This window comes from Macrotis lagotis, chromosome 3, assembly GCF_037893015.1.
Source record: "Macrotis lagotis isolate mMagLag1 chromosome 3, bilby.v1.9.chrom.fasta, whole genome shotgun sequence".
Classification (NCBI taxonomy): domain Eukaryota; kingdom Metazoa; phylum Chordata; class Mammalia; order Peramelemorphia; family Peramelidae; genus Macrotis; species Macrotis lagotis.
Genome location: NC_133660.1, coordinates 5,991,792 through 6,014,428, shown reverse-complemented (window position 1 = coordinate 6,014,428; position 22,637 = coordinate 5,991,792). Strand labels below are relative to the sequence as shown.

The following is a 22,637-nucleotide window of genomic DNA, read 5'->3' as shown; positions in this document are numbered from 1 at the left end:
TTCTGATAAAAGATTCATTTCTAAAATATATAGCGATCTGAGTCAAATTTATTTAAAAAAAAAAAACAAGCCCTCACCCAATTGACAAATTGTCAAAGAATATGCAGAGGCAACTTGCATATGAGGAAATCAAAACTATCTATAGTCATATGAAAAATTGCTCTACATTATTACTGATTAGAGAAATGCAAATTAAAACATCTCTGAGGTACCATCTCTCACACCTTTCATATTGGCCAATATGACTAGAAATGATAAGGATCAGTATTGGAGGGGATTTGGGAAATCTGGTGCACTAATGCATTACTGATCCAACTTTCTGGCAAGCAATTTGGAATTATGCCCATAGGGTGATAAAAATGTGATACCCTTTGATCCAGCAATACCACTACTGGGTCTGTATCCTGAAGAGATTATGAAAGAGGGTAAAAACCCCACATGTACAAAAATATTTATAGTAGTTTTGTTTGTTGTGACAAAGAATTAGAAATTGAAGGGATGTCCATCAATTGGGGAATGGCTGAACAAATTGTGGTATATGTATCTGGTGGAACACTATTCTATTAGAAATCAGGAGGGATGGGATTTCAGAGAATTCTGTAAAGACTTGCATGAATTGATGCTGAGTGAGATGAGCAGAACTAGAAGAACATTGAACACCTTAATAACAACATGGGGTGATGATCAACTTGGATGGACTTGCTCACTCCTTCTGCAATAATCAGGGAAAATTTTAGGGTATCTGTGATGGAGAATGCCTTCTGTATCCAGAGAAATAACTGTGGAGTTTAAACAAAGACCAAAGATTATTATTTTACATTTTTTTAAATTGTCTTATTACATTATTTTGCTACCTCTGATATTTTATTTCATTAAGAGCATGTTTTTTTTCTCTCAACACATTCAATTTTGATATATTTATATCACAGAAAGAATTGTAAATACTATCAGACTGCCTTCTGTTGGGGGGAGGTAGGAGGGGGAGAGAGGGAGGAGAAGAAATTGTAAAATTCAATGCCTTGCAAAAAATGATTGGTAGAAACTACTATTGGATACAACTGGATAAAAATAAAATATTTATATTAAATAAATAAAATTTTAAAAAAAGAAATGGCCAGATTTTTTTTTTAAAAAAAGGTCAAGTCATCAACTACATTTACTACTATTGCCATTGTCTTGACCTCTGTTTTTGCCATTGGGCACCAATAATTGATAACTTTGCATAGTCCTATCTCACTCAAATCCATTTCACTTCCAAGTCAAGTAATAAACCCTTCTGATGCCTTTGATCCTCTATGAGAGTCTTCATTCTCAAACAATCCCCTGAAAACCCTGCCTTTTCCCCCTTGAACAGGAGGCAACAGGAAAGGTCTGGTAGCCCTTTCCTTGCTGGTGTGTCATAGAAGCATATGAAGTGCAGACTAGGACAGGCTGGAAGAAGATGCTGGAAGTTGAGATTCTTGAATTGGAAAGGACTCAGGACCAGTAGCTGTGAGGAAGATTGCTTCTCTGTGCTCTAAGCCTTTCCCTTCTCAAGTTCCCCTTCATGAATTCCAGACTTCTCTGAAAATCCAGTTCTCATTATGATGTCCTTTCCCTCCTCCATTTGTTCTCTCATGGGCAGATGGAAGATATTTAAACTTTTTATATCATTCTGAAAATCTTCACCAAAATCTTATTTGGAAGGTGTCCACCTGCCTCCACTTAGCAGAAACCTGTTTCTTGCATAGGGAAATCTAGAAACTAATATGCAGCACTTTCTAATGAGACTTTTTTCCTATAGCTTAGTTACTGTATCTCCTAGTCAGTTTAGCTAATAAAGGAATTAGAAGGGCACTAGGTGGAACAGTGGGCAGAGCACTGGCCTTGGAGTCAGGAGGATCGATGATCGATTCCAGCCTCGGACACTTGACACTTACTAGTTGTATGAGCTTGAAAAAGTCACTTAACCCTAATTGCCTTGTATTCTGGGGCCTCTCCAGTCATCCTGATTCATGTTTGACCTCTGGACCTAAGATGGCTTAGAAGGAGAAGGTGAGGTTGGAAATTTAGCAGTCCCACCTCACTCAAATTCTATTCATGTGCTTGTCATGGCATCCCCTCTCCTGATACAATGGTCTTATTCATGAATGAAGGACAAAAAAAAAATAGCTAAAGGAATTAGAAATTCTGTCCTAGAATTTCCATTGTAACATTCTGAGGATTTTTTTTTCCTTGTGAGATTTCTGTAGTATCTTTTTGAAATTTTTGAAGTGTCCTATAAAATAGAGGAGATGAATATTAGGAGCATACAGAATAGAAGAAATGATGGCCAAGTGAAGACTCCCCCACAATAGACCAGGAATATGGAAAACATACAATATCCTTGGTGGAACTTGGTGATTAAATAGAAATTTTAAATAGTCTGTGAATGGGCTTTGGATAAACAATAACATACAGAGTCCTAGTTTTGTTTCATTGTTGTTACTACTTCTGCTAATAAGTTTATTGAATTTTCTTTGTATGCCTGGTCATCTTTAGTGGATATTCTTAACACTTTTTTCATAAAAGACCCCTTTTGACAGAGTTTAGAGATGCCTATATTCAGAATAATCTTTATTAAATGGATAGAATACATATAATGGCAAAGAAAACCAATACAATTGATAATCAAACAAAATAAAACACAAGTTTACAGTCTCCAGGTTAAGATATCCTGATGTGGGAGGTTTTTTAATCTGTTTCCCCTGACTTGATTTCATAGGCTTTTTCATGTCTTCTCTGTAAAATAGAGAATAAGTTGAGTTCTCCTTCTAGCCATTTTTTCTTTTTATTTTTTATTTCTCTAGCAGGGGTTCCTCTGATAGCTACCCTTTTAAGCCTTTGAAACTCAGAGGTTATGTTATGGCTTATATGAAAATAATACTAACAAATTACACATTCACTTTTTCTGCTTGTTCCCTTGGCAACCTTCACAAACTGTATATTATACCTCTACCTAATTTTAAAGAGATCATGTTCTTTTTCTAGCTAACATTCTAAGGTATAGAAAAGCATAAATCAAAAATGTTTCAAGTACAAGTTAACAGGAATATAAGAGTTTTCTCATTCATTTCTCTTCTTCCCTCTCCCTTAGTGTTGAGAAAGAGGAGAGCATATTATAAAAGAAAAAAAATCAATGTGTTGAAATCAAATTAAAAAAGGGTAAATTATAGGAAGCCAAATTTTTTCAGGGTTTTCCAATCAGGTCTTTTGTGTTTCCTTTTCAAATCATTTGGAATTGATTTAGGAATATAAAAATGAACATCTTCATTTTTTGTTTTGTTTTGAATGGTTTAGTCTGTAGAATTTTGAAGTGTGCATTTCATGGTTAGAGTAGCAATTTGCATAGAGTCATTCTTTTTTTTTTCAACTTTCCCCATTCCCTGTCTTCCTTAACTTTGTTAGAACATGTAGAAATACCTATTGTTTGAAGCGATTTTTTTGCTTGCAAATATTTTTATTCAAATGTAACTTTTGAAAATGAGAGGTTTTGTATCACATTGAAGGTAGCAATATCCATGGGTTACAAAGGCAATTATCTATTCTTCTAACATGTCTATCCAAACTTTATCATCATCAACTATACACCATACACAAAGTTTCTGGATGCTGTAATCCACTGGAACTGATTTAGAAAATCCCCAGATCAAGCCATGTGTCTGAATTCTCCTTAAATATTCCTTCAGTTTGACCACATCTACCTCATCATCGAAAGGTTTCACTTCCATAAGAGAAAGACATGACAACAATTGCAGAATTTTAAAAAAAATTATTTTATTCTTTCTGAGTAAGGTAATCTTCTCTTACTTTCTTTGTTTCATCAGACCCAAAGGGAACAATGTCATCATCATCATCATCTTAGATATGTGTACCACCATCACATTCTGTGGTATCTTCTACATCACTAGGCTTTCTTACTCAAAGCTTTCTTTATTCCTGACAAGCTAACTTTCTGCTTTTCATAGGATTTACTGTGGTTATATCAATGGAGAGCTTGGTACAAAGTTAATGGGAGATTATTTCAAAAAGTGCAATGTCAACGTGGAATGGCACATTCCCCTCCATGCAGTTTTTTGTCTCCAGAAAGTCATTGAGGTGCAGCAAGTCCAATGGGGAGGGGGGTATTGAGATCTCTGAGGTCCTTGGTGGGGGTGACAAAGACTGAGAAGAGGCAGATGCAAGAGCCACAGAAGAAGAGGAGAAACTGAGTCCATGATAGGAAAAACACAAAGGGAGACTTAATAGCTTGTTTTAGTTTCTTCAGACTTAAAATGATAGGTTTAGATCAGATGACTCTGAAGTTCTTATCCCTTTCTAGATCTGATTCTATTATCTACAGTAAAAATAGGTGATTGTGAACCCTTCAACATTTTACAGAGTTTCTCTGTACTCCAAAATATTATTTCCTCAGTACAGCCCTGAGGCTTTACCTCATATCCAAAAAATTGGAAAGATGACAAAAGATGGGAATAGTTAATGTGGGAAATAGGCATACTACTGCTTTGTTGAAAGACCTGTGAATCAATACAACCTTTATGGAAAGCAATTTGGAATTACATACATAATAACTAAAATTAGATATATAAAAGGAATTGGATCCAGAAAATATAATTCAATGGCTATATTTCATGAATATCATAGCTAAGTAGGAATATCTCCTATAACCAAAGTATTGATAATATAACTTTTTGTGGTAGCAAATAACTGTAAATAACATTGATGTTCATCAATTTGTTAATGACTAATCAAATTGTATTACACTACAAGAAGATAAAATCTGTGAGGACACGATATTGTGTCTCTTTTTCTAATGTTTTTATCTTGAATGTCTATTATGTAGCAAGTGATTAATAAAATGTTTGTTTGACTGATAAACCTGACAAGAATTCAATATAATATTATCATGCTATAAGAAGAGACAAATACGATAAAAAAAAATACATGAACTTGGGTGAATCTTTTAAACTCTCTGGGCTTCAGTTTTTAATCAAAGTGGAAAGGATTGACTTGTAAGGACCCTTTAGTACCAAATCCATGAACACTTGACCATGTCTTCCTAGGTGGAGTGAGTCTGATGGTACAGAAGAAACTGATTTGATGGCAGCAGCTGCTACAAGAAGACATGAGTTATTTCCATTCTGAGTAATTATGTTTGGTTTGTGTGCAAGACATTTGGTGCTTTGGGAATCTTTTATTCCCTTTGAGTCCTTTAGCATTTTGTAACTTGTGAATTCCTGCAGTTCTTTCAAGTGTAATTCTTCAGTGAAGTTGAAAGCATGATTGTTCCTTGTTTGTTGTTTGTTGCCTGATACACAACATGAGGCATATTTGCTTAAAGATGAACAGACATATAGAGATACCAAGGTTTTTGCACTTCTTCCCAGTTCTGCTTTTAAACCTTTAGTTAGAGACTTAACCATCCCACATGGAATTTATATATATCATAGGGTGGGGAATGTCATTTCTCTCTCAGCGATAATATTTTCCCAGAATTTTATCTTCTGGTTTTCTAATGTAAACACTCATCTATTTTCCCAAATAGTTGATATAAAATTGAGATTAATTATTCTTTAAATATTTCTAAAATTCACTTGTGATCCCATCTGATCCTGGAGATTTTTTCTTAATCTAAGCAAATTTGATAAATATTTCCAAAAATATAAACTGCATAGATTAACAGAAGAGGAAACAGAATACTAAAGTAACCCATTTTAGAAAGGAAAATGTAAAAAGCTATTAATTAACTCCTTGTCAGATTTATTGCTTATTTTTCCAGAGTATTTAGTTGTTGTTAAAGTTGGGTAAAGGGGATACTGGAATAAAGGGGTTACTATCCCAATCTCTGCTTTCCACATGTTGGAAAGATACTGCAGGTGGCTTGATTGCTGCAACAAGTCTATTGGTGTTTTGGTGCTGTACCTAGGCCTATAATAGCATCAGGCTACTCATTTGGCTCTATATGGCATTCAGGATGGGCCTGGTCATCCACTTGGTCTACACTGGAGCTACAGGGGACTAGTTAAGCACCTGGTTCTATACCAAGGACTTCAGGATGGGCTTGGTACTGTGCTGGTCCTTCAGGGATTTTGCTACTAGGATTAATTTTTTTTGAAACAAATATTCATTGCTTCCTTGGCAACACTTGTTTCTCAAATAATAAAAGTCATGTCTATATGGAATTTAGTATATTCTTCTTCTTTTATAGATGAGAATCAACTAGATTAAGTGGCCTAACCATGGTCTTACGGTCAGAATCAGCTCTCAGACCTCCCACCACTCTACACATTTTAACACTTTTAAAAAGTATCAATCCTCATCATTTGATTCTGTGTGTTTGTGCTTTCCTCACAATTCAAAAAACCATTCCATAAAGAATGATTGCTGCAAATACTATGCAAATTGAAGATTTCCCATGATGGCATAATATGGAAATATTATTTTCTTTATTAGTCACAAGAACTCCAAGATAGAATAAAAAGAGTTGTAATGTTTGTTTTCATTAACGAAGTATGTACTGAAAAATTTTTAACCTAATTTATTATGTTCTTCAACTCCTATCTCTATATAATTATTTTCAAAATAACCTCCTTCTAGTTTTTATTTAAGTTGTTTATTGCCTCACTCTAGGCATAACTCTTATTATTTATGAAATACTGTAAGTGCACATGACCTAAGCAAACTCATAAAAAGCCCATAGATCCATTAGTCTGTCAAAGTCAAATAAAAAAAGCAAACAAACAAAGCACCAGAAAAATGCCGGACTTTTCATTACAAATAAGATGTGAACTGCCATGGTACAACCATTAGAAATATCAGAGCTTTTTATTCTAAGAGTCTCCAGTCTTCCAATTCAATGTCCTTCTCAACTCACCACACCACCTCAATAGAAAGAAATCTATTGTACAAATTGGCTCTGCTTTAGCTGTTCTGTCATGTAATTTGAATCCATTTCCACAAAGAAATGATCATTTGCCTTCTCTGTCAGTCTCATACAATTTTATTTAACCCATTATCAGAATTGAATAATTGCAATTAAAAAAATCACACAACGGTGAAGGATGTTAAAATCAATATCCTTGTAATTAGAGAATCTAGTTAAGTTTGGAGTTTGACCACACAATTAGTAATAGTTTCTATCCTTGAAGCTCAGTGTCATCATTTGCAGAATGAAAATGCTCTTTTTATGGGATATTTGTAAAGAAAGTTCTATACAAAATATAAATATCCTCTGCAGATGAGCCATTTTTGTTTTTATTTTCATAAATTAGTTATATTTTTATTTATAGGTTTATCTTTTTAGACTGCATATTATAATATGTCACCTTTTGGATATAGTACAGTGTGTGCTCCTTTTAGATGTTGTTTAGGTCTTCCATGTTACAATAGAAGGCTACACCATCTTCCTCATCCCTCAGGACCACAATCTAGGAGTCATGCTGAACTCTTCACTATCTCTAATCCCCCATATTCAGCCTGTTGCTATGACTTATCAATGTCATCTTGGTAACATCTCTTGAATACATCCCCTTCTCTCCTCTGACCTTGCCACCACTCTAGTGCTGGTCCTCTCACCTTATTTCTTGATGACTGAAATAGGATTCTGGCAGGTTGCCTGCCTCAAGTCTCTCTCTATTCATAAAGTGATTAACCTAAAGCATAGGTCCAACCATTTCTTTCCCCTATTCAGAAAACTTCATTCAATTCCTCTTGCCCCAAGGCTCAAATTAAAAAAAAAATGTTGTCTATCATTCAAAGCTTTCTGATACTTAGTTCCCTCCTACCTTTATAGTCTACTTAAACACTAACCTTTGATATCTACGCTTCCATATCATTTACACTTGCCCCCTTGTTGCTCCATGAATAAGACCCTCCATAACTCATTTAGGGGCATTTTCTCTGGCTGTTCCCATTCTTCTTTGGCTTTTTGCACTTACCAGTCTGGCTTCCTTTAAGCCTCATATAGAATCCCATTTGATACAAGAAGTCTTCCCTAATCCCTTTTAAATTCCACTGCTTTCCCACTGTTAATTATCTTCTATTTATCTTGTTTATGGCTTGTTTTATAGATGTTGATTTACATGCAATCTCCACCTTTAGATTTTAAACTCCTTGAAGTCAGGGAATGTCTTTTTGCCTCTTTTTTTTTCATTTTCAGGACAAAAAACATATCTGGCACACAATAGGAATTTAATAAAGGTTTATTGGCTGCTTTATTGGCTAATATGAGACATTATCTCTCACTCAAAACTGAAAGACTGAAAGAAGTTTGGCACCTGAATAGTCATGGGCAAGTGGGTGATGAGGGGGAAATCATGACCTTTGCTGTAGACACAGGAAAATGCAATCAAATAAAATGTTTTTTGTTTGGAATACAGTATATTCTATGGATGAAACAAGGTGGTTAAAGTGAAGGCAACATATTAACAGAGACTTGATCCAATCAAAACTTTTTTATTCGTACACATAATGAAACATTATTAGAGTCATAAGAGATACTGACACGATCACAAATGTATGGTAAGCCTCTGAATGAAACACAGCATTTAAGCAATTATTAATAATGAACTCCTCTGTCCTTATGCATCTCTTAGGTGCTTTGTCATTGTGTTAAATTTTAGTGATACAAGGTAAAGCAAAATAGTTCTTGCTCTCAAGTAACTCAAAATACTGAGGGGGAAACAATTATGTACAAATAAGATACATAATATACAGGTTAAATGGAAGATAATTAACAGAGGAAAGAGTAAGTGGAAAAAAACATAAGGACCAGGGCATATCTCCAAATATTGTAAGACAATTTTTGAAAAAAAAATAATGTATAGAATAGAAATTATCTGAATGGAGGTGGGGTAGAAAGAAAGGAAGGAAATAACCACTTATTTATGTCCTATTATATGTCAGAGACTTTGATTAGCACTTTGTAAATATCTCATTTGATCCTGAAAATATCCTTGGTTAGCAGGGCTAATAAGTTTTATCCCTATTTTACTATTGAGGAAACTGAAGCTAAGTGTCTTTTCCAAAGTTATCCTACTAGTAAACATGGGTAGGTGAAGTTTTGTCATGGGGAAATCCTTACAACAATGAAATCACAGATCTGTTTTTTTACAGAGGATTTATATAGTTCATTTGATTTTGTCCTGTTTTGATCACACACATTTATACATATAGATACATATTTTCTGCTAACATAGAGCTAGTCCATCATACTTGTAGGTCTATGAAAAGAAAGAAAGTAGTTATTACATAGAAGGGAAAAATAAGGAAGAACGACGGGGGTGTATGTTTAAATATAATGAAGCTGGTATGGTTTCTAAAGATAGATTATCCAAGTCAAGAAAATGAATTGCTCTCTAAATTAGACAGACATAAGTATGGAAGCTACCATTACTAGTTACAACCCTACTGGCACGTCCCCCTGATAGAAATTTTCCTTCTGAAATGGCAGGACAACCCACAGTGGGTGGAGAGCCAGAGAAGGGCCTCAGTGCTTGTTAATCATTTTGATCTGACCTAAATTGTCTTCCATGCTCTGCTACTGCAGAGACAAGGCTACAACACTCCTTTTCATCTGAAACAGCAGGTTAGGTTTGAAAATATGGAATGATTTGAGAATGAGGGTCCCAGAGCTGGAAAGGCAGCTTTTTATTCACTTCATAAATGCTGTCCATTCAACTGTAACAAGCACTGAAACTAGAAGGTGTAAATGAGAGTGGTGAAACACAAGGGGGCCTATTAAGTCCATTTCTGCTTTTAAACCTATTTTCTTATTTAAAATACAAAATTAGTTTCTTGCAATTTGGGATCCAAGATGATGGACCACACTTCTTTAGTTAGGTCAATTCATAATCAATGTATGAGAAAAAATATCAGACCCAGAGAAATAATTAATCAGTTCTATAGACTGGCAACCCCATCCGAGACTCAGTGGTGACTCAATTTCTCTTTAGTATTGTGCTAGGGTCTTCAACATGACAAATTTAAATCCATAAAACCTAGCAAATAGTGAATGATCTTCCAAATAGGGAAACTGCAGTAAATGTAGGCTGTTAACTTTCACTTTGCACAATATTGAATTAGAATAGAAGTTAAGCAAATCTCTGGAGTTTCCAAGAAAAAGGGGCCTCCAAATCTCCACTAAGCTTGATCTAGTCATAGTTTATTAATGGAAACAGTAATACATAATGAAATGCCATTAATTCACTCATGTAATATTGGTTTCTAATTTGATGCTTCACATTCAATTATTAGGAGATTAGTTAGTCAGATTTATGGGGCCTGGTGACTAAGGAGAAAATGCCACTATTTCTGCTAGCTAACTGTCAGAAAATGGAGTGATTTCTGTGTCTTATGAGAGCAACCAGGATCTCTCTAAAATCTTCATATCATCGTAGATGTATGGCTTAGGCCTTAAAGCATGTGAAAGGAAAGCAGCTGGGGGAACTTGTTATTTCCTTACTATGTTCATGCTAAGGGAGGTTCTTTGAAAGGGTATTTTCTCTGGCTTTCTTCTTTAATTTTATTATAGCAGTTAGCAACTTAAAATGAGGGGAAAAAAGTCACCTGATTGTGACTGCTGTTTTTCTAAAGCTCTTTTGCAACTTGAAAATTGTTCAAGGTAGTAAACTATTTTTAGAGATATGTTATCTTTACCCTACTCCAGAGCTCCAAGTCTGTTTTTTTCAATGTCTTAGAAGCATTTGCCCCATGGAGGTGAATTTGCTAAGACTTGCCAATTGTGTGAGTTGATTTTTTTCAGTAAGTGCCTTTGAGTATTGCCATTTTCTGCAAGTTGGCAAGACATATCAACGACTTGCAAAAATGATGGGAGTGCAGGGCCCTTAAAAGGGCCCTGAAAGTGCTCCTCATAGAGAGGAAGCATTGTCTGTCTTAGCTCACATTTGAGCATCCTGGGCCTGCTCAGCAGGGACGTGTGAAGATATCAGGTAAATATAATCATCCTATTTCTAGAGAATGTGAGAAGAGGAGGAAAGGTAATGAAGCATAGATGGAGCAGTGCAGTTCCCCAGTCTATTTAGGTAGATTGTCTTTCTCTAATTGTTTTTCTCCCTGGAGGTAAAAAAAAAAAACAGAGAGAATTTCAATATCATAAAGCTTAGCTTTATTATTGCAGCTTTCAGTTCCTTCACAAAGAAATATGTACTGCATTATACTGGAGCCCAGTAGCAAAGCTATAGTTAAAGATGTGTCAGCAGTTCCATTACAGACCCTTATTTTCACTAGCTTCCTTCTCTAAAGTACAAATTTGCTTTAGGGTAAAGCTTGGCATGTACATTCTCTGCCCAGAAGCACTTTATTTGGATTTTCACCAGCTTTTATTGGCAGCGAGAAAAGTGATTTTGCAAGTTCTGTGTGTATATGTCCCTTTTATTCTTTACTCTAATTTTGTTTTATAATGATATTTTTAGCATAGAAGGATTATATGCCACAGAGAAAACTCCTAATGGCTTGAAAAACATGATAAAAATTAAACTTTTGTAAATTTGATAAAACTAATTTTTGAAGCAATAATTTTTAAAAGAAGACATTATCTTCTCATGTCTCTATAAGTCTGACCATGTCACTACCCTTCTCAATAAATTCCAGTGAAATATTACTCCCTGCCCAATCTTCTGATCCAATGATATCAACCTCCTGGTTGTTCCTCAAATTAGACTCTCCATGTCTTATCACTGGGAATTTTCTCTGACTGTTCTTCAATCCAAGAAAACTCTCCCTACTCATCTTCCATGAATTGGTTTGCCTGACTTCCTTTAAAATCATATCTCCTATAGGAAACTTTTCACAATTCTTCTTAATTCTAGTACCTTCCCTGCCATGCCAATCAAACTACCAAATAGCTACTTTTCCAAACTAGAAAAAAAATAGTAACAAAATTCATCGGGAGCTACAAGAATAGCAAGGGAACTGATGAGAAACAAAATGTGAAGGAAAGTAGCCTAGCTCTACCAGATCTAAAACTATACTATAAAGCAGCAGTCATCAAAATTGCCTGGTACTGGTTAAGAAACAGAGTAATGGATCAGTGGATTTGGACAGGTTAAAAAGAAACTGCAGTAAATGACTACAGAAATCTACTATTTGACAAACCTGAAGACATCAGCTTCTGGGATAAGAACTCACTTTTTGACAAAAATTCTTGAGAAAACTGGAAAATAGTATGGCAAAAACTAGGTATCGATCCACATCTCATGCCCTATACCAAAATAAGGTGAAAAAGAGTATAGGATTTAGACATCTATGGGGGGTGAGGGGATGGAAACCAAATTAGGGGGGAAATTGTCGAATGAAAAATAAAAACAATTTTGAAAAAGAATTGCTACCATAGATAAATTAGAAGACCAAGAAATACTCAACTATCTGATTTTGACCATATTAAAGTAAAAAGGTTTTGCACTAATAAAATCAATACTGCCAAAATTATAAGAAAAGCAGAAAACTGAGAAACAATCTTCACAACCAGAAGTTCTGATAAAAGTCTCATTTCTAAAATATATAGAGAACTGCATCAAATTTATAAGATCATATCATTCCCCAATTGATAAATGGTCAAAGAATATGAACAGACAGTTTTCAAATGGAGAAATTAAAGATATATATATAATATATATATATATATATATAAAATCATTTCAAAAAAATGCTCCAAATCAGTATTGATTAGAGAAATTCAAATTAAAACAACAATGAGGTATCATCTCACACCTATTAGATTAACCAAGATGAGAAAAAGGAAAGATGATCAATGTTGGAGAGGTTATGGGAGGTTTGGGACATTATGCATTGCTGGTGGAATTGTAAATGGATCCAGCCTTTCTGGAGAGGTATATGGAACTATGCCCAACGAGCAATAAAATTGTTCATACCCTTTGACCCAGCAATTCCAATGCTAGGTCTATATCCAGATTGAATTGTAAAAAATGGGAAAAGTCCTATGTGTTTCACAATATTCATAGCAAATCTTTTAGCAGTGGCAAAGATTTGGAAATTGAGGTGATGTCCAACAATTGTGGAATGGAGATCACTGGCAACAGTATGAAGGGGCAGGAAGAAAACTCTGCTACACCAGAATGAGTGCGGAGTGAGGAGCACAAACCGCAGAATCTGCAGCGAGAATCTGAAGAAAGCAGCCTGCACTCTCTGAGACAGTAAGGGAAGTCTGCAGAAGATTTCTCTGCTCTCCCTGGGGTAGAACTCTGCTGTTTGCCTACACTCAGATATTACGTTTTATTTTAGTATGGGCTTCCATACTAAATAACCAAACTGGATCCCCCCTTATAGCCCCAGGGCAGAGGGAAGTACAGGATCCATCTACATCTCAAAACACAGGTTAGAGAGCATAAGACCTTGGAGGAATAAAGGTCCCAGTGGGGTGTCCCCCAACAAAAAAACCCCAAACCTTGGAAGTGCTGTAATTTAGTCTTGGGCTGAGGAAATGAGTAAACAACAGAAAAAGAAGAATCTGACCATAGAGAATTATTTGAGTCCCATGGAAGATCAAAACACACACTCAGATGACAGCAAAATCAAAGCTTCCATATCCAAAACCTCCAAGAGAAATAGAAAATGGGCTCAGACTATGGATGAGTTCAAAAAAAGACTTTGAAAAGCAATTAAGGGAGGTAAAGGAAAAATTGGGAGGAGAAATGAGAGCGATGCAGAATAATCATGGAAACTATATCAAAAGCTTGGTAAAAGATATTCAAAAAAATCCTGAAGAAAATAATATGTTAAAAATCAGCTTAGTCCTAATGGAAAAAAAGCAAAACAAAAGGCAAATGAGGAGAAGAATGCCTTAAAAAGTAGAACTGGCCAGTTGGAAAACAAGATATAAAAGCTCTCTGAAGAACTCCTTCAAATGAAAATGGAACTAAAGGAAGCTGATGACTTTGCAAGAAAGCAGGAAGAAATAAAATTCTTCCAAAAAAGTCCGAAATTAGAAGAAAATGTGAAATATATCAGGAAAAAACAACCAACCTCAAAAACAGATCCAGAAGAAATAATTTAATAATTATTGGGCTATCTGAAAGCCATGATTAGGAGAAGAGTGTAGACTTCATTTTTCAAGAAATAATACAGCAAAGTTGCCCTGAGATCCTAGAAGCATAGAAATTGAGAGAATTCACCAGTCACCTCCTTAAAGAGATCCCAAAAGAAAAACTTAAAGGAACGATATAGTCAAATTCCAAACCTCCCAAATCAAAGAGAAAATTCAAAAAGCTGCCAGCAACAAACAATTCAACTGCCAAGGCTCCATAGTCAGGATTGCACAGGATATGGCAGCATCTACATTAAGGGGTCATAAGGATTGGAATATGATACTATGAAAGGCAAAAGATCTTGGTTTACAACTGAGAATCAACTACCAAGCAAAACTGAACATCCTCTTTCAGGGGAAAAGATGGACTTTCAATGAAGTACGGGACTTTCAGACTTTCCTATTGAAACAACCAGAGCTGAACAAAAAGTTTGGTCTCCAAGTACAGGACTCTGTTGAACCATAGAGGGGGTAGATGAGAAGGACTAACTATGAGGAACTTAATGATATTGAACTATTTGTATTCCTGCATGGGAAGAAGATATTGATAACTCATATGAACTTTCTCATTTATAAGAACTGTTAGTAGGAGGCTATATAGACAGGGCATAGGAAGGAGCAGAATATAATGGTATACTATAGTAAAAACATGGAGTAAATGGGGATAGAGTACTGGGAAGACAGAAAATGAGATGAAGAAGAAGCTAAGAAATTTCACATAAGAGTCAATGAAAAGCTTTTTCAATGGAGTGAAAAGGGGGAAGGCAAAGGGGAATGAGTGAGCCTTCATTCTCATCAGAAATGGTTCAGAAAGGAGATAACATACACACTTAATAGGGTGAGTAAATCTATCTTACCCTAGAGAAAAATAAGAAGAAAGGGATGGGATAAGAGGGAATTGGTGGGAGGGAAGGGGGGAATAGATAATAGAAGAGAGGGAAGATCAAGGGAGAAGGTACTCAGATTCAACACACTTTTGGACAGGCCTGGGATGAAAGGAGAGAGAGAGAATAGAATAAATGAGAATGGGGAGGAATAGAGTGGAGGTACAGCTAGTAATAGCAACTGTGGGGAAAATACTGAAGCAACTTCTCTGGTGGACTTATGATAAAGAAAGCAACTCACCCCAGAGACAGAGCCATTGAAATCTGACTGAAGTACATTTGTTTTTCTCTCTCTCTCTCTATTCTTGAGGTTTCTTATTTTCTTGGTGTGGGGAGGGGGGTTTATATTTACTCCTATGTTTACTCTTATAACACATTCAATTTACATCAATGTATAGCATGGAAACGATGTAGAGACTACCAGACAGACTTCTGTGGGGGGGGGCAGAGGGAAGGGGGTAATTGTAAAATTCACAACCTTACAAAAAATAATAGGTACATTTTACTATTGTATGTAATTGGAAAACAAATAAAATGTTAAAAAATAAAATGAATTGGTATTTTGGGAATATGGGAAGGATAGGGAGAGTAATTCTGCATAATCAAAGTTATCCTCTGTTCAAAACTCTCAGTAGTATGTCTGTGTAATATTCCATGATAACTTTCTTTAAATATAATTTATCTGTGTCTGTATATATATATATATATATATACGCATATCTATATGTCTATATGTCTATATGTCTATATGTCTATGTGTTTTATTGATCATTTATTTTTATATCATACACACTTCTAGGAAATATAACTGAAGCTTTTCTTACAATAAACACAACTAAGCAAAAACAATACACACACATATATATATATATATATATATATACATATATATAATAAACTTCTGTTTCACTACCAAGAAGAGAAGACATAGCTTTCTTTTTTCTTGTTTTTGTTTGCTTCTCTTTTTCTTTCTTTCCCCTTCCTTCCTTCCTTTCTCTTCCTCTCTTCCTTCCTTTCTTCCCTTCTTTCTTTGCTGCCTCCCTTCCTTTCATTCCAGGCAGCTAATTATATGGTCACCTATGGGGTAAAGTAGATAGAACACTAGTCCTGGAGTCAGGAAGAGCTGAGTTCAAATCTAGTTTCAGATACTTGACACTTAATACTTGTGTGACCTTGGACAAGTTAATTAACCCTGATTGCCCTGCATCTAGGGCCATCTCCAATGATTCTGGTCATATCCATTAGACCCTGATGACTTCAGAGGAGAAAGTGAGAGATTGGTAGCACCGAACCCTCTCACTCAAATTCATTTCACTTGCATCACGGCATCACTTCCATGATATTATGATCTTTTTCAAGAATGAAGGAAAAACAGCAACTGTCAAATGGTGAGATTCACATATTTCTTCTTCTTTTTTTAGATCTGTATTGCCTCTTTGTTTTCTGATTGCTTGGATAAATGCATGTCCTCATTTAAAATTTAAAAGATCACTAAACGAAACCAAAGTCTGCTCATTGTGTGTGTGTGTGTGTGTCTGAGAGAGAAAGAAACAGAGACAGAGAGACAGAGAGACAGAGACAGAGACAGAGACAGACAGACAGAGACAGAGAGAGAGGCAGAGAGAGACAGAGTATAACAATTATTAGTTAGTTAGGAGTTGTATTGCTGAATGTAAATCTAATATATCTCAGATTAGGACCAGAGGAATGCCTTTATTATACACCCCTTAAAATCATAACTCCAAAATAACAATATCTTGGGAGCAGAATAATATACTAGTACTTTGACTGGTTTGATTGAACCCAACTCATATTGGTCCTTGAGAGTAATTGTTAATTTTTTTACTGTGATCACTTACATGCATCTCAGGATTTTTGCAATATCTACAAATCAGGATGTGATTGTCTAAATTTGGAAAAATTAAGGAGAAAATGATAACAATGAAAATTAAATTTATATATGTATCATTATATATTCTTTCTTTTTTTTCTTCCTTTGGAGAGTCAATTGTTAAAAATTTACCAGTATACCCCATCTATAGTCTTGACTAGTCTGAAAAATGATGTTTATGTGAATGTGTGTGTGTGTATGTACCCAGGCTCATGTTCATGTTTTTTGACCTTCTTTCCCCTCCAAGGACATGCCAGGCAGTGTGCTGGTTGATCATAGCTAGTCCCAGAGGTTCTTTTTCTCAGAAATAGTTTGGTCATCAAATCAAATGGATCTTTATATAAGCCTCATATCTTTATATGTAGATAATCCATGTGATTAACATACAGATCTTCCCTACACACACACACACATACCACATGCATATGCACATACACACACAAACACACATGCCTTTTATTTAAAATCATAAAGTTTATTTTGAAAAAATCATCAAGATACTAATTTTATTCTTTCATCTTGAAGGTGAAGAAAATGAAACCAACAGAGGTAAGGTGATGTTAGTAATAATAATAATTATTATTATTATTATTATAATAGCATAGATATATTTCATTTTATCCTCATAAAAAAGAACAAAATATTGTTCATAAACATAATTATTATCCTTATTTTGTAGATGAAGAAATGGAAGCAGAGAGATATTAAATGATTGCCCCAGTATATCACAGCTACTTAAGCTAAGCCTGTATTTGAATTCAGGTCCTTTGGACCCTTGAGTCAGTGTTCCATCCACTGCATCACCTAGCTTCCTCCAAAGAGAGTGGCTTATGGTCACAGTGGCAGCAAACATCAGAGGCAAGAGTTGAATTTGGGGGTTTTGATCAGTAGACTTGAAACTCTGCCATTGTTTCTGTGTGAAATGCGGAGATAGTAAAGGCAAGATTTTAATGTCTACTGAATGTTGGTTAGAGAGAACAAAATGAAGAATCAGGAATTAACACTGCAAGTTTCACTAGGAAATTAAAAGAATGGAAGTTCTCCCAAGAATAAAAAGGGAGTTTTCAAGGAATGGGAATGAATTGGGATGGGGAGGTAAGATAATGAGTTTTAATTTAGACAAGATGAACTTGGGATGTCTTTAGGATATCTAGTTGAAAACAACCAAAAGAGAGTTGGGATAATTACTGAAAACCTGTGAAAATGTATTCTGTAAGTAACCTGCATAAAAATAGAGAAAGTTATTAAATTCATGAGGACTGATGGGCTCACTTTAAGAGGGATAGTATAGGGGGATGAAGAAAACACCAGATAATTGATGTGAGAGTATGTACTTACAAGACTGGTCAAATTGCCAATAAAATATTATCCTCCTTACCAGGGACTAGGTAGGTTCCCAATTATACTAGTGTTGTATTACAATGTCACCATGACCGTGACTTGTTTTACTATTTTTGTTCAGATTATACTAGAGACATGGAAGAGCTTCACTGATTAATCATTCATTGGTATAAATCCTATCTAGACAATGATGTATTATACTAGTAAGAACTTGTTGCAATCTCTTTGCTAAAATAGTATTTAAGATTTTTTTCATCCATATTCATCAGGGAGATTGATCTATAATTTTCTTTGTTTTGGCTCTTCTTGTTTTTGGTATCAGCACCACATTTGATATCCTAAAAGGAATCAGCAGAATTCCTTCTGGTTTTAAAAAGAGTTAGAGTTACTTGTTCCTTAAATGTTTGGTAAAATTCACTTGTAAGTCCATCTTTCCCTGTAAATATTTTCTTGGGGAGTTTATTGATGGTTTCTTCAATTGCTTTTTCTGAAATGGGATTATTTAAGTGTTTTATTTCTTTTTCTGTTAATTTAGGCAGTTTATATTTTTGTAAATATTCATTCATTTCTCTTAGATTGCCAAATTTGTTGCCATACAGTTGGGCAAAGTAGTTCCAAATTATAGTTTTATTTTCCTCCTCAATGGTGGTAAGTTCACTCTTTTCATTTTTGATTCTATTAATTTTGCTTTCTTCATTCTTTTTTAATTTTAATTTTATTTATTTTAATTTCAATTAATTTTTATCAGATTACTCAAAGGTCTATCTATTTTATTGCATTTTTCATAAAAACAATTCTCACTTTTATTTCAATAGTTTTCTTACTTTCAATTTTATTAATTTCTCTTTTAATTCTCAGAACTTCTAATATCTTTTTTAATTGAGGATTTTTCAACTGCTTCTTTTCTAGATTTTTTTGGCTGCATGCCAAGTTCATTGATTTTTGTCTTTATTTTATTCATTTAAGCATTTAAAGATAAAAAAATTCCCTTCAAATAACTTTGACAGCATCCCATAAGTTGTGTTATGATGTCTCATCTTTGTCATTGTCTTAGATGAAATCGATTATTGCTATCATTTGTTGTTTGATTCACTCATTCTTTAAAATTAGGTTATTTTAGTTTCTAATTGAGCTTTAGTTATTCTTTCCATTGCCCTTTAATACACATAATTTTTATTACATCGTGATCTGAAAAAAGTTGTATTTAATATTTCTGCTTTTCTCCATTTATTGAGATTCTTTTTGCCCTAGTGCATGCTCAGTTTTGTGTATGTGTCATGTACTGCAGAGAAAAGGATTTATTTATATCTTCATTCAATTTTCTCCAGAGGTCTAGCATGACTATCTTTTCTAGAATTCTTTTCACTTTCTTAACTTCCTTCTTGTTTATTTTGTACTTATATTTATCTACTTCTGAGACATGGAGTTTGAAGTCCCTCACTATTACAATTTTGAATTATATGCCCCTTTATATCTCATTTAATGTGTCCTCTAAGAATTTGGATGCTATTATAGCTGTTGCATATATGTTTAATGATGATATTACTTTATTGCCCATGGTACCTTTTAGGAAGATGGGAGTTTCCTTCCTTACCCTTTTCATCAGATCTATATTTGCTTTTTGTTTCTCTGAGACCAGGATTGCTACTTTTGCTTCTTTTACTTCAGTTGAAGCATAATAAATTCTGCTCCAGTCTTTTGCTTTTACACTGTTTATCTCTCTGTTTCAAATGCATTTCTTATAAATAATATATTGTAGAATTCTGATTTTTAATCCACTCTGCTATCTGATTCCATTTTATGGGAGAGTTCATCCCATTTATATTTACAGTTGTAATTACTAACTATATTTCTTCTATGCCATCTTCTATCATTTGTACTTCTCACTTTCCTTTCCCCTTATCTCTCCTCAGCAATGTTTGACTTCTGATTTCTGCCTCTTGATCAATCCCATTTGAAGAATATGAAGAATCTAGTTCACAGAAATGGAAAATTCCATATCGAAATTACTCCTATGTACAAAGAATAGATGCGTAGTAGTATCTTCTTTACACATATTCTGGGTAATTGGACTTTTTATGACTAAAATTGGCTATCCGGGAATATAATACCTAACTAGACTTTCAGCTTAAGGGCTTCCTGTGTATCTGATGAAATAAAGAGACTAGCCATGCCTAATGTGCCAATGGTACTGACATTATGAAATTCCTTCAGCTGTATCTTCATGCATTTTCTACAGGATCTTGAAACTTTCAATTGAAGACATAGGGGGGAAGTCATTAAATTTGACATAGTTTGATTTTAAGCATTGTATTTAAAGCAGTTTAGAATTTTCTTTTAATTTTGCTTAAAATAAATCATAATTTGGACAAAAAAAATAACCCCTTTTCATATACCATGCCCTGGAATTTTCAGGCAATTGTACAAATATCCACTCATATTCTTTATATTTTCTTCTTTTAAAAAACCTTTTATTATTGTCTTTATTTCTATGTCTATTAGTCTCTTTCTTTCTTTGTTTCCCTTTCTCTCTCTCCCTGCCTTCTTTTTATAATACCCTCCATATCCACTAAATCTTGCTTTCTTTTTGTGAAACTTTATGTTGTCTTTTTAGTTTTTTTTATTTATTTAAGGCAATGAGGTCAAATGATTTGCCCAAGGTCACACAGGCAATTATTAAGTGTCTGATTCAGGATTTGAACTCAGGTCCTCCTGCCTCCAAGACCAAAGTTCTATCCACTGTGCCACCTAACTACACTCATTTTCTTTTTTCTTAATCACTTTTAACAACTAGAGTTGCTTAGGGGTAGAATAAGAGAAGGTGGGAATAATGCTGTGCCAACACAATTCTGAGACATCTAAATAAAATGTGAAGTTTGTTACACAGCATCTAACACCATCCTCAGATCCATGTTTACCATTAAAAAGATAGTCATTGGATCACAGAATTCAGACAAAGAACTGTACAGAAGATTTCCCTAATTTTATAGATGAAGAAAGACTTCAATGCTCAAGTCACATATATGGAAAGTATCACAAACCAAATCTGTATCTATAAATATCCAAATTCAAATTCATTTTTACTCATAATATGAGTATATATATATATATATATATATACATATATTTACTCATACAAATATATATTTGCTCATATATATTTATATATTTCCTCATAAAAATAATATATTTACTCATAATAATTAATGCTATAATCTAAAGTTTGCAAATGATTTTAACTGCATCATTTCATTTGTTGAACCTCTGAGATTTGAACAGAAATAGTACGTAGTGCAATTTAGGAAGTCTCCACATTTTTAGATATGATAGTCAGTAAGTGTAAAGGGTTAGGTTTGTCCTCATAAATCTCAACCTCTATCCCTCTTCTCCCCTTCACCTGATTGTTTTATTTTAATGGTATAGGCAGGCATGCTTTGGGTTCTGTTCTCTGCACTTACTTTAAGTCAGGATAGTAAGGAGAATTTTTAAGTCAATGAGTGACACTGAAATATCACAATATGAGGACATTTTCTTGGAGATTGAAAAGATCTCTGAAGATTTTCCATTTTTCACATATTATTGACTTCTAGTATTTTTCTACAGTGTAGACAATCATATAAATCATGCCAAAAATTCCTAATGTTTATTATTTTACTAAAAACAATAGGACCTGTGATTTTATAGGTATATATATATATATATATATATATATATATATGTAAATAACTCCATGAGAAATTATTTCTAAAATTTCAAATCAGTTCTTGTTCTACAACTTAATCTTTATGAATTTCCTTGGTCATTAAGAAATTAAATATTTTTTTTTCAGAGTCACAAAGTCATTGTGTCAAAGATAGGACATAAACCCATGTCTTGATGAGACTATGCCTCTACCCATATTATCTTACAGCTGCCTTAGAACTTCTAAAATAGGGGCATCAAATACAAATGTCTATAGTTTTCTAACTCTTCTTAGATAATTTTTGGAAAGTCAAATTCTGAGACTCATTTCCCTAATTTATAAGCTGTACTCAGCCATCTTTATGGTACTATGTAAAATCCTAAGAACCTGTACCTTGACCTCACATTCAATTTAGACTAGTTTTGTCTATTTGTTCTTAAACTGACCTGAAGCTTTGACTAGCTCAGAGAGTTAAGACTTAAACCATTGACCCCACTCTTTAGTCCTTAGATATAAAAGTAGCCAGGATAAAACTTGCTAAAACCCCATCATCTGGCTTCTAATGTCAACCTAGAAGAGTGACTAACACCAACGTAGGAATTAAAATTATAACCTGGATAAGGAATTCTTCTTTGCTTTAAATGTCTTTCTTCTATTAAAACTAAATAAACTTCCTTTTATTAAGTGTTAGTTGGGCTATGAGTGTCTCATTTCCTCCTTATTTCCAACCTAAACTAGGGAATCAGGCTGAGTTAGATC

General features: G+C 34.2%; 1 pseudogene; it reads right to left on the bottom strand.

Annotated features, from left to right (window-relative positions):
• Positions 1-3,482: 3,482 nt before the first annotated feature.
• The window catches only part of LOC141517209 (elongation factor 1-beta pseudogene), a 188,489-nt pseudogene continuing 169,334 nt past the window's right edge, over positions 3,483-22,637 (bottom strand).